The 13,352-nt window shown below is 40.1% G+C and overlaps 1 protein-coding gene across 5 annotated transcripts in view; it reads right to left on the bottom strand.

Moving 5' to 3' along the window:
- CYRIB (CYFIP related Rac1 interactor B) overlaps nt 1-13,352 on the bottom strand; it is a 102,166-nt gene that overhangs the window by 40,329 nt on the left and 48,485 nt on the right. For 3 of the 5 annotated variants that reach the window (XM_082312582.1, XM_082312581.1, XM_082312585.1), the window contains exon 2: nt 2,861-2,939. The exons of 1 other annotated variant lie outside the window; for it this stretch is intronic. The gene's annotated coding sequence lies outside the window, so the exon portion shown is untranslated. Of the gene's footprint in view, nt 1-2,860; nt 2,940-4,745; nt 4,797-13,352 lie in introns of those variants that run through there. One more of the 5 variants, XM_082312583.1, reaches the window with a different exon arrangement.

Here is a 13,352-nt window from a genome sequence, read left to right as displayed (position 1 = left end):
GGAAGCAGAACATTGAAAGATATGTCAGCCAGACAAATGCTACTCTTATAAGAGCTATACAAGCCACAACAAAGCGTTCTCAAAATTAGTAAGAAAATGACAGGTATGCATTTGCTTCCACTTTGCAAACATAATACTGAAGGCGTTTGCATGTTTATTAAATTAGCACAAAATGCAAAACCTGTTAATCCACAAACACTGCAATATCAGTGCTGGAACAGGGACTCCACAACATGTTAATCAGTTTGCTTAAAACATCTCCCCATCATCATTACAGGGGAACAATTTTAAGTTGCATGGAAAGATTTTTAAATCTTCAAGCACACAGACAAGTTCAAGCTGCATATGAGAGATAAAGCTATAAAATAAGAATGAATAATTATCAGAGATTATACACAAAAGCAGGAGATAATTATCAAGATCTTTTCTGAATGACTGATACTCTGAAAAAAATAATCCAAGTAAGTTAACATAATGAAAAAGAAAAGCTACTACAAGAAAAATAGGGCAAACACTAAAATGTTGTATGTCCTTCAGTGTCTGTGATGAAGGACAGCTGAAACATCATAACCAAAAGAAATACCACCTGGATGAAATAGGCACACGTCTCATACAACCACCTGGGCTAGTCTGCACCACAGCAAGGTCCAGCTGGCTTAATATTTCTGTCTCAGCACCAGGCACGCAAGACCCGGACACACTCTGCCCCAAGGGATGCGGTGTTGATGCGTCGCATTCTCTTTTCAGCATAGTCCCAGAGCAGGGAGCCTGAGCTGAGACCTGGGTCAGGTCTAAAACGTGGCAGAGCTCAGTAGGCTCTCAGCTGATGTCTTCCCAGACCAAAGTTAATGCTGGAAACAGTGAAATCAAGTTTGTGCAGCACCACCCCGAGCTAAAAAGCACTGCTTGGTCCTAAAGGAAATGTTGAATTAAGACAAATATTTTACCACAGTTGCAGACAAAGAGCTACCTTCTAGAATTACCTAGTTTCACTCAGCATGGCCATCCTGTTAAACTTCTCTCTCAGAGAGAGATGGGTGGATGATGGGATGGGAAGGGAAGCCAAAGTAGGGAAACAGACAGAGGACCCCTCACTGGCAGGCTAGTAAGATTTTGAATTTTCTGTATGGTGCAAGCTATGCAGTCAAATTTAGTGCATACACACATTATTTATTCACATCATATATGATCAGAATAGTCCAAAGGATTAACCTGAAAATTACTGTCAGATAACTACAATATGGTTCAAAACTTGTGTTGGTAATACAGTGCTTTGGTACCTCAAATTGTGACGTACTACACACCAGTGGTTCTTTCTCCTGCAAACTGACGGACATACATTTTCAAACTGGTTATTTGGGAAGGAGTCTCATACACATTTTAGTGTCAGGAGCTGCTATTTTCACAGAGCCAGGCAACAAAGCTCTTGAAATTATTGCTCACAAATACCTGTACTATACAAGTCATCCTTATATAAAAAAAGACTACATAAGGTCAAACACTGTTTCCACTATGTCATTTCTAACAGATGCAAATTATTGACCACTACAAGCCTTCGAAACTTTCCTATCATTAATCTAGGTTTCACAGAGTGGCAGGGTAACAGAACAAAGTATTTTAATATTCTCTGTGAACCCTGGTTATTAGCAACAGCTACACAACACAACTTCATACAGTTATCCTCAATTGCTTATAAAATTTAGGCAAATTAACTGGCATGTAAAGCATCTGTAAATATTTGGCTCATAAAAGCTTAATGCTTCCTTACTGGCTAGGATGCTGCTTCTTTCCACGTTCATCCTTGAACCCAGCTGCATCACCCCGTTCTGGGCTAAGAACCCTCTCCTGACACAAGTTTACTTAGCCCTGTAGCTCAAACGGTAGTAGGAAGCAGAAGGGTAGCATTCAAGCTTTATAGAACGTATATAGTAAGACACAATCACAGAGAAAAACTGAACACACATTTAGTTTACAACTTTGTGGATGTCTTCCCCCGTACTGAGGACTGCTACTTCATTTACAACATCAAATATTTGAGAAGTGAGCTGTAAATCTGGTACCTACTATCAACGTGCATACGATTTAGCTATATCAAGACATACTCAGATGTCCTAAATTCTCATGTTTGTTTGTGATTGCCTTGTAATAGCGTAGCTCAACGTCTTCACTTATGGGCTGGTAAACTGCTACCAAGTGGTCAGAGCTCTTCACTGATGATCCTTTTACCATTCCGAACCTAGAGGCAACCTACAAATGACTAAATGCCTATGAATTACAATACATCCTTAATTTTATTATCATATATTATTTTCAGTGAAAATTATGCCTCAACAAACACCCATAGAATAATTAAAAGCACATTAATGGCATCTTTCAAAGCACCTGGACACTCAAATTTGCATTCTTAGCCACGTTCAACTTCTAAACTAGATTTCCTTAAAGTTTCCTTTTTTCTCTCTCTCTAGGCTCTGAAGCATCAGATTTGAAGTTTCAATGTTTGCACTATCATGCTTCAAATAGTCTTTATATAGTAAGAGGTACAGCCACGCTGTATTAGTCTCAGTGGAAAAGGCAAATAGACAATGTTTAACATCCCACTTCAGAAAAAAGGCTAGTCTTTTTTCTCCTACTGTGAGAGCAGGAGTTTAATCACTTTGTAGTCCCATTTAAATACCCACATGTTATCCACTGCTACTCAGCCTTTTGTCTGGTAAGCTACAGTTAATTACAAAAAAAAAAAAATTCTGCATGAACTACTTCTTGCTTTCAATACATCAAAATACTTTGTATTCCTTGGCCTAAAATATTATGAAAAACAAAGAAACATTCTACAAGCAAAGACACCTAAGGAAGTGTTTACCAGTTAGTAGTATCTTCTTGCAGTCTTAACAGAGAACTCCCTTCCTCAGATTATCGATGCAGCAGCTCGCCTTCAGAATCTGAACAAATAGAAAAATCCCATTAAACATAAACAGTACACAGTATTTCAATTACATAAGCCAGTGCCAGGGGTAAATCAAAGTTAATCCTGCAGTGCCGAGGAACCTACATAATTCTTTAGGAATGCAAATAAAACATGCCAATTTCAAAAAACAGCTGTGATTTTATGGAAGTGACATTACAAGCAAATGGAGAGGCATCCTTACAAACTCTTCTGTGAGTCAGTAAGGCAATTAGCTATCCATGATCACAAGCATCAGAAATAGAGCATTGCATCTCAGCATTACTGAGTTAAGTTACACAGAGTTACAGCACAAAAAATAGAGCATTACATCTCTGCATTACTGAGCCAAATTACACATAGCTGCAGCAGAAAAAAAGTAGGTCTCGGTTCAAGCTTTATTTACAGTGTCATATATATTGCGCACAGGGAAAAATCCTTCATTGCTACAGTTTTCATCAGGTAAAGACAAATTCGGCCAATGGCAGTTTTTACCTTTCTGAACTTACTCTAGGATTACTTAGATATCCTGCTTCAAAACTAAGTTTCTGGTTTAGAAAATTAGTATTTGTATAGGCAGACAGAACAGCATTTCCTATGGAAATGCAGCACTGAGATCTATTGCAAGCATTCTAAGGGTCTTTAAGATCATTTAGAGTAGGTTTATACAGCAAACAGTCTACCTTTTTTAGTACAGTAACTGGATGATGAACCTGCCCAAACTGGCACCTTTCTTTGTGGTGAAGGGCTCATAAGCCTTTTCCATTTGGGGTTTTGCAGGCTGCTTCTGTTTCAGGATTTTTGGCTCATTTAAACACTTGAGTGTCGTCACTCTAACCCGTCTCCAGTAAAACCACTGTTGCTCCTACTTCAGATATTGTTCCGGGTACCAGAATCCACCCTGTCAATATGTTGCATCTCCAGGTTTCTTTTGAAGAGTGATCTTCCCATTTCATATTACAATTCTTTTTCTGCTTCTACAGCAAAGTCAACCACATTCTGCAATGCATCTGCTTTTAGCATAAACTTGTTTAAGGAATACAAAATCCCTGTCATGTTAATGACCTTTGCAGATCAGCTGAAGAGGCATGAAATACTCAGCGTAAATTTGTATTTAATCAGCTATCAGCAGCTCCTCTTCCATCAGATAATCCTGATTAACAAGTATTTAACAAAAAATATGCTGCTTTGCAGTGAAATTTCTAATCACAAAGTATTACTGATTCGTGCCAGCTTGGGAAGGGTGGAGGGAAGGGGAAGAGCTATGCAGTATCAAGGCTGAGGGATGATTTTAGTCACAGTGAAAACTATCAAAAGATACCACCCATTTCCATCCTCTCCTCTTGGCAAAAGAAAACCTTGCGACCTGCACAGCACAGCTAGAAGAAGAGGAGAAGGCAAGGACTCTGAGTTACTATGCAAAATTTACTCGACAAATAAAAATCAAGAGTTCAAAAGTAAAACCAAAAGGCCTAATGCTAGTCAATGATAACTTTTGCCAATTTGTGTCACAACATCTAAGATAAGCACATGCCTGGCAAATTAATGTGTTGTTGTCCCCTGTCCCGTTCCCCCCCCGCACAAGTGTTGTATGAAGCACGACCTTGCTCTCTTGCAGAAAGGGAAATCTAAAAAACATCCAAGCTGCCTTATTCGCTTTGTTAAAGCACAGGCTTTATTTGAACAACTGTTCCACTACCCTATTTCAGTCCCCTTCATTCACGGTTCTCTTGCCAAGCAACTGTATAAAGTTAACAATTCAGTTTAAAACTTCTGAATGGAAGCCGTAAGGTCTCATACTCACACGCTGCTTGGTAAGTCGCTGAGCAGAGCGGCACTGTCGGTGTCTACAGCCTGGTAACAGGATTTGAAAGTTCTCCTGGCTGAGTGACCATTTATGCAACTGCAGCATGTGCAATTTCCTTCAACACACTCAACAAAAATACTTCCTTCTACCCTGCTACGCTACAGTACGAAAAGCTTCCTATTCAGCACCAGCGAATGGATTTTTTTCAAGCATGATTGATCATTTCATTAAACAGAAAACTTGTGACATTTCCACTAGACCAACTCACGTATTGTCATGTTGCCAAATTCAAATGTTTAAACTTCCTCATAACTACCTACAATAGCATGCAGGATTTTGTTTTACTAAAAGCAGTATCTAAGCTTGCGTGGAGACTCTTCTGCGCCTGCAGCCCCACACTGCCCTGCGTTGCTGCCTCTCCTGGCTGCTCAGCATCTCCCATGCTGCATCCTCCCTGACAACCCATTCCTGCAGAAATGGCCTTCAGGTGGCCAGCAGCTGCAGCTGCGTAGCAATTCTGGATGGAAAAAGTCAGTGTGGCAAAACAGCAGCAGGTACAGCGGACTGGACGGATCACGGAAACATCCACATGCAAAGGAACTATGTAATCTGCCAGTGCTGGGCAAAGAATAAAGTCTGGGGCAGCAGGAGAGGAAAGAGGCTGCGGCGCAGGCGTGTTGGCCAGGAGCAACTGGACAGGGGTGCTGAAGTGGGGGCATGCACAGAAAGCTGCAGACAGATCGTGGAAGATCTCCCCAGCTTTCAAGGAAACAATTCCTTATATATGATCTAGATTCATCTGGTTCAGTTGATAAAACCTGTCAAGAGAGCTTTTTTTTTTTTTGCCTTTTTTTTTTTTTTCTTTTCTTTCCCTTTTTAAATAACAGATCCCCAAACTGTAACCTACGGTATGAATAACACAGCTGAGAAAAACTAAGTAGCTGCCATCTTAGTTTTCAGTCAATATTTGTTCAAAGATTAATTTTCTTTACTTCAATAGACCTTTGTGGAATAAATTAACACAGTTTCTTTGACAGGCTAATGAGGATAGCAAGTGAACAACAAAAGAGTAAGCTCATTCTCAGGAGATATCCTTGCTTGCCCTCCACGCACTGTGTTGGCATAGCTTTGCAGGATGATGAGTTCAAAAGAAGGAAGCAGACAATAAACCTACTTGTTCCTCATAAATTAGGGAGACTTCACCTATTCATTTAAGCGACCATCCCTGACTTCATTAGTTTTGTCACTTAAGGGGAAGGTGGAATTTAACTCTGAAGTACAGCACCTGATTAAATCTTGTTCTCTACACAAAATTCATGCTCAAGAAAAACTATCAACCGTAAAGAGGCAGAGAGTCTTCTGTGAATTGCATGTTTTTCTTCCCTGGTGTACATGTTTCAACAGGCAGAATCACAGCCACTGCTTCCCAAGCCTCCAAGTTTTGCACTCATTTGAGCTACAAGGAAGAACACCTCTGAGAAATTTATTAACGGCTACATTCTCAGGAGAGAATGGTAACGCCTGTAACACAGGGGTTAATAGGTTTTACTGAGAGATTCAGCATACTCCATGCACGAGTTTGCTGAAATGCTGGCAAAAGTTAGTTATTGCCAGGTATAGCAGTTTCTAGGTAGGGGCTTAAAGTTATCTTCAATAATTTTCCAGCCTTTGCCACCATTAAAGCAAGACTGCCACTCACAGCCCAGGTAAGCCCTGTGTCGGAGTTGGCTGTAAGTCTTCACCAGCAGGTAAGAGGGATGACTCAGGGCTGAGATGCAAAGGGAGACAGCTCAAAGCGTTTCCTTGAATTCTGCACAAACCCTCGACTGCCGACTCAATAGCCCGCACTCCAGTTCTCTGCCTTGCTCCAGTCGGACCCTCACCTCCCAGGGATACTACCAAGGTGACCACCTGGGGTGACCGGAGATGCCACTTCATGTCCTCTGTGACCAGTAACTTAACACAGCACCTTCAAAAGCCCAGAGAAATGTAGATTTCACAACTTAATATGCAGGTTATTTTAACTCAAAAGCTTTGTCTAAAGTACACTTAAGAGTAACTCCACTTAGCCTGTATACCCAACACTGTTGTATAGATATGAACCACATTTAAAATCACGTTACACACATCATCACTACCTATGCTTGACTTTGCTTAGCCCAAAACACAGAAAGCACAGAAGAGACAGCAACAGGGATTTGAGGTGATGCATCCTCCTCCCCAACGCAGATCACAACAGACCGCTAGCGACAACAGCCCATCAACAGGTTAAGACATATCTGAGCAGCAGAGTATACAAAACGAGTGAAACAAATCATAAAGATAACTAAGTGTCAGAAGGCTTATGGTAGCTTGTAAAGAATTTTGTTGCCAGACATAAGGCAGCACACAAATTGAGCAGTCAAAATAACTCCTGCAGAGCTTCTGACAGGCTACTCTTCATAGTAAGGCAGCTATGAAAAGAGAGGCAGAAAGCAACACACCCAGTGTCGTACAAAAACAGGAAAACCTATAACTACTAGAATTCACTGATAGCTCCATGGCAAACAAAACTTGTTTCACAATTTTATCCCTCACTAAAATGATACGGACTACTTTTCCCCCCCCCCCTTACCAACATATATTGCCAAAACTTTAATTTTCAGTTGAAAGAAGAAATTCTCCTGTGATTTCAGGAATTGATGGTCAGAGAACTATTAAAAAATCCCCAGTAGTTTACTTCTACACAGCTGAAAAAGTAAGTTCTCATTCCTTTATTTTCAGGACAGCAATGAAACCAAGTGTTTAAGACCAAAGTAATGATACTAAACCTCAATAGTTTGAGCTTCAACTGTACATCATACAGTTAATAACGGTGATGCTACAACATAATACAAGGTTAAAATTACTTGCTTCCAGAAGACTGCCCAGCTCTGCTTCCATGTAATACCATAGCACTCAAGAGATACCTTGACCATTTTCAACATCAAATTACTACTTTTCTTCATTCACCATAACATCATCAGTTACAGGACTTAAATATGATATTCCTTACAGGTTTGAGCTGGAAAGCATCAAAACATAGTCACGTACTAGAAGGTAATTTTGTGTGTAAATGAAGATTATCCAGTTAATTAAAAGTCGCAAAGACAGAGATGGAAGACTCACCCATAACCTTCCCTTGTCCCCACAGCAAACATTTGGCACAGGTTTAAAGTATTATCAGTCCAACACAATGCATTAATTGAAGTGTAATTTACCAAACAGAACTCTGACCAGCTTTTCCTCTGCTAATTAATCCAAAGTCATAGAAAGGATTTCTACCTGTGAACACTTTCTCCTGTCAGTGCCATATCTGTTTTCAAACACTGGACTTGATATTTTGAGCTCAGTAGTGTTGCATGGTTTAGCAACTTCCCTTAAAAATACAGGTTTTCAAAATAACTCTAAGTATTACAGAAGGTCTGAATCTTAGAATGTGACTAACCTTATCAGCTTTTTAAAAATGATTTAATTAATTACAATGAAGAATAGTGTGTGCTCCAGACCCAGGAGAGTTTGCTCACACTTCAGAAGTTCTGACTACTGTCAGATCATTTCTTACCTTCAAGCCCTCATGCACCCAGCTTCTTGGAGTTCAGGAACCGATGCCTATATTTACCATAAATGTAGCAGTAGGAAGAATGTAGCTCCTGTGTAAAACAGAAAACTGAAACTGCTAAATACCTATTCCATTTAACCATAACAAGCATATTCCTCTGTTTCAAAGACATGTGTGGAAGCGGAACTGCAATGATAGTGATCATTTGAATACTCTAATATAAGAGAGACTGTTTAACTATGGGCAGCCAGAATATATTCGAGGCAGGACCTGAAAAGACATAACCAGTATTTTCTTCAGTTCCCCTTTAAAAATAGAGCTACTCCTTAGAGAGCGACTCAAGTCCTCAGAGTGACTCAACTCAGAGACGGAGAGGCAGGACACAGATGACGTCCTCCGGATTAGTTATGGAATAGGCTTCCACAGCAGGGGGAAAAGGGCAGGTATGTACAGTTACACACAGACTGAAATAGGAGTAATCTTTTCCTACTCCTGGTGAGAGGTTGTTCTTGACACAATACAAAGGAGGACGACAACTAAGTTTAGATCACGTGACTTACGAAAAGTTGGTCAGAAATGTGCAATCCTTGAAAAAGCTCTGATAACGCTGGCAATCAGGTGTCAGGAGCAAGTTATTGATATGTACCCTCTGACTTGTAAACTTTTAGCCATATAGGGAAACAGGCACAACTTGGAAGATTTCCTCATTCTGCAGTACAGATGCCATGTACCTTTTGACCCTAGATGTCAGTTAATATAAGTTTGCTCCTTGGATACACAACGCCTGACCAAGGGACTGAACTACATTGTAGAAACCAGGAATTAGCCCATGGAATGAACATCGGACCAGTCCTAGTTTTTCTACTCTCTACAGAGGCACAACAGAAGAAGGTCTGTGTGTGACCAGAACCAGCAGAGCAGTAGGACTGCTTTCAAAAAGCCTACCTTAATGGTTAAAGGTATGAGCAATCTACATGAACTCTTCACTAAGTTAAGACTTTTAACAAGAGGATAGAAGCTGCATATCCCAACTTCAGGAAGAGTTCAAGATTTCCATTGGCCAAAGATCTATTGTAAGCAAAGACTAAACTCAAAGACTTTCCCACTCCATAAAAATTCCTTCTCACCAGGTTCTGCCATGCTTAGTCTTTCCTGGATCCACCCCTTAAAACCCCTACTCAAAGTGTCCCAGCTTCAGCTGAGCAAGGCACCAGCCTGGCTCATAAGCAGATGCTGAATGCAAGACTCCTCCAACAGAGATTAGAGTTAGGTTTCCCTTATGCTACAATCAGTAAGTTATTATGCCAAAGAGCCTGCCATTTAAAAACTATGAAGCAGGTGGGAGGGGGTGAGGAGAGATGCTATGAAGCCCTGGAACTGGCTAGTTGGTCAATATATCCTTTTTTTCTTATTTCCTAATCAGCTGGATTTAGACAAGCTTGTTATCTAGTCCACAGAGAGGCAGGCATTACTTCCAACTCTTAGTTATGTTTACAGTACCTAACTTTATCTGATGTGTAAATAGTTTAAGCTCTTAGCTTAAACAGTCTGAATGATCTTTTCAGGATCCAATATTTACTTTAAAAAAAAGAAAAAGATACTGCAGAGCTCACACCCGAGACCTTGAGTAGGAAGTCTCACCCTCAGAAGGCTGTCTGCAGACTACCTCAGCTTTTACATCCGCTTCTCACTAGCGAGACATTAAAGGCAACTGGACTCCTATTTCTGCACAGGAAATCTGATGAACTTTAAGCCATTCTTACACTCCCACATCCTCCCATTTCGGTCGGTATTGAGAGAGCACAAGATCTTTGTTCAAAGTGTACTGGCAGATGCCATCATCTCCAGAGGCATTTTTCCTACGTTTAATGTGCGTGTTACAACCTCAGTCAAAATAGGAGCGCAACAATTTTTCTATATTACCCTGTATTCGGAGTAACAAAGGAAGCATTTAAGAACAAGTCTTATCTTTTTCTGCTGAAGTGAAATAACAAACACCAACATTCACACAGTCATATACATGTTCTAGAGATTGAAACAAGGGAGTCAGTTCATCCTTTTCAAATCAAACTTTACCCTGGAACAGCAGTCAAGTAGAAAAAAACCACTACTCTTATTTAGAGACTTGTCACACTGCAAAGTTTTTTTTGCTACTGTAAGGCTAAAAAGACTTACTTGAAGACTAACAGATTCTGAAGCACCGTTTTTCCTGAAAAAATGCAGCCACAAAACTGCAGTTAAATACCCGCATGAAGCAAAGGCACTGTATTACATAAAATTCACATAACAACATAAAATTCACATTGTAAAGTCATGCCCAGCATAATTCCGGTAGACATAAAGCTGCTGTACAGACACGCATATATAGCAGCTTCCCTCCATCCACTTACCATTAAGCCTGCAAGCGGATGCAAGCACATGCAACAGCAGTATCATCAGTACAAGCACTGCACATACCTGCAGGCATTGAGACAAAGTCCTAGGACCACAAATTTCAAGAGTAATAGAATAACAGGGATAAATAAGCGTAACCAGACCTGAAATTAAGGTGCCTGGCTTCTGCAATCTCCAAATTTAGATCAGGGGCTCCATCTGCAAAGTGCTTTCAAGCCATGTGACAAGAGAGTTGCTCTACAGGTGGAGCGTGCTTTAGGCTGCTCCTTCATGAGAAACCCACAGGGCCCTAACCACAGCGTGGAACCAGAGCATAGGCAGTGTCACATATGAGGTTTACGTTCAACAAAATGAAAGGCAGAGACTCCCGAGCTCTTCAGAAACATGGTAGCCAGAAAAGTGCCACATGAATGGTGTAACAGGAGCCCAGAAAGCAAGCTCCAGTTTGGCAACAGGTATAAACGAAAGTGCGTGCACATGCACCATAGATGCACGCCTTCTAGGAAGAAGCTGGAAATACCACGTGGTGCTGTAGTACTCATCTCTTCAAGGACTATGATTCAGTGCCTACAGGGTGTGTTGGATTTAGTACAGATGCGCAGATTAATTGTACATCACATACGTGTCTGGCTGCTGACAGGAAAAGGCTACGCACACACACACAATTAAGAGCACTCAGAAAAGTTAAATCATCTGCTATAAGGATTGATTAAAGCCTTCTTGGACTTAGATTCACTCAGTGAAACTACAGAAACCTTCTGATTCATCTCTGTTGTAAGGAGTCTCAGAAGAAGTGAAGCTAGCTAACTTTCACGATAGACAGGGATTAGCTCAAGGCTCGTCATGCCTAGCATGGGCTAGAACAAACACTACCTACTATGGAATTATTTGCATTGCCATTCATGGACTTCTGCAAGTTATCACGGACATCTCATGTGGCAAAGACACTGCCAAAGAACTGGATGATTTATGGGTGTTCTTATAGCAGAACCTCCTATAGCAGGAATTTTCCGACACAACAGACATTTGCCAGCTATCTCTGAATACTGGAATACGGCAAAAACAAGACAGAGGAAGTGAGAAGACTTACATAGTGATAAATCTCATTAATAAAGATACACTTGTCACTGTGGCTAAACTAGAAAATTACTTTTGCCTTATGGTACTGTCATGAGGATCACAGAAAGCATACTAAAACAGGCAAGCCTACTTCATAAAGAGCAATGCAAAACCCATTTGGCTGATCAAGAGGCTTTCAGTAGCTTTTTTGTCGTTCAATAAAAATTAACCTGGCTTTCAAAAAGACAAATATTAACTTATTCAATGTCTTATCACCCAAATCTAGGAAAGGATGTTGGCCTTCTGGGCCTCCATCTCCCATATTTTTGTGGAAATTCAGTTATTTGCTTAAAAATACAAATATTAGCAAAAATAGTATTAAAAAAACCCACAACAACGACTGAGACCTACCACACCTGAAACAATGAAAGTTTTTCACTTGGATATACTTTCAGTCAATGTATCATTGCAGAGAAACTAAAAGAGTTTCACAGGGAATTACTAACCCTGCTGCCATCTTATACACATGGTTTTTTAGGAGTTATTCAACTACAGAAACTCAGTCTAACATTGCAGTAACCAGAGAAACACACATTTGATCCCCACTTTTAACTACAGACTTCCTATTTGCTTTCAGGTAATTAAGATTGCTGTACCTCAGTATCTTATCTGCAGTGAGACAAAACATGCAGCACTAAGCATAGCAGGACTTTAGCCAGGTATGTAGTCTTTGAATTCTGCTACAGCAAGAGTCGCTAAGGGTAGCATTGGATGAATCTTGAAGGGGATAAGCATAGAAGAGGCTGTTTAGTGACCCTCAAGGCGGTCAGTGAGTATACACTGGGTGAAGCACACATGCAGAATACCTCTGAAATCTCTGCACTACTTCACATTACAAACAGAAATTGCTGAAGCTGTACCGACTCCAAAAATCAGATACTGCATTCCTAACTGCCAAAGATATTCATGTTAAACTCTTATGTGTCAACCTGAAAAACAACGGAAGTTATTGTTTTACTGCTGAAAACTTAAACTTCTTAGGCCTTACAGAGATTAAGAAATTAGCTAATCATTTGAAACACTCCGGTCTAGTCCTGCACATAACAAAGAGTAATTTCACTTCAATATGTGGATTATAGTTCTGCCCATAAAGCCTTGTATTAAGACTATTTTGAATCAAAACCACCATCATGCAGGTGTTCCAAATTGCTGATTGACACGTTAAACCCAGCATGCTTGAGAAAGAAAAAAAAAAAAACAAAAAAAACAAGTTTCATCCAAGTCAACCAACTGCAACACTGCTTATTGTTGGATTATTACAGAGGAGTGTCGTAAGACGTCCTGTAGTTAGAATGTACTTCTTAAAAAATAACACTGAACTTACATTAGGACAACTTTCTAAAATGAAAAAAAGGGTGTAAGAGTACAATTTGCATTCTACTAGATGTACTTAAATAAAATTTATAGAAAAAACTGCTCCCCTGGGGAAGCCTTAGATTCAAAGATAAATTCATGGTCTTGACGATGCAGAGGTAGACTCAAACCATTAACAGGATCCACAAGTTCTACCC

The sequence above is a fragment of the Platalea leucorodia genome (assembly GCF_965183815.1).
Source record: "Platalea leucorodia genome assembly, chromosome: 1".
Lineage (NCBI taxonomy): Eukaryota > Metazoa > Chordata > Aves > Pelecaniformes > Threskiornithidae > Platalea > Platalea leucorodia.
This window is presented reverse-complemented; position numbering and strand designations above follow the sequence as displayed.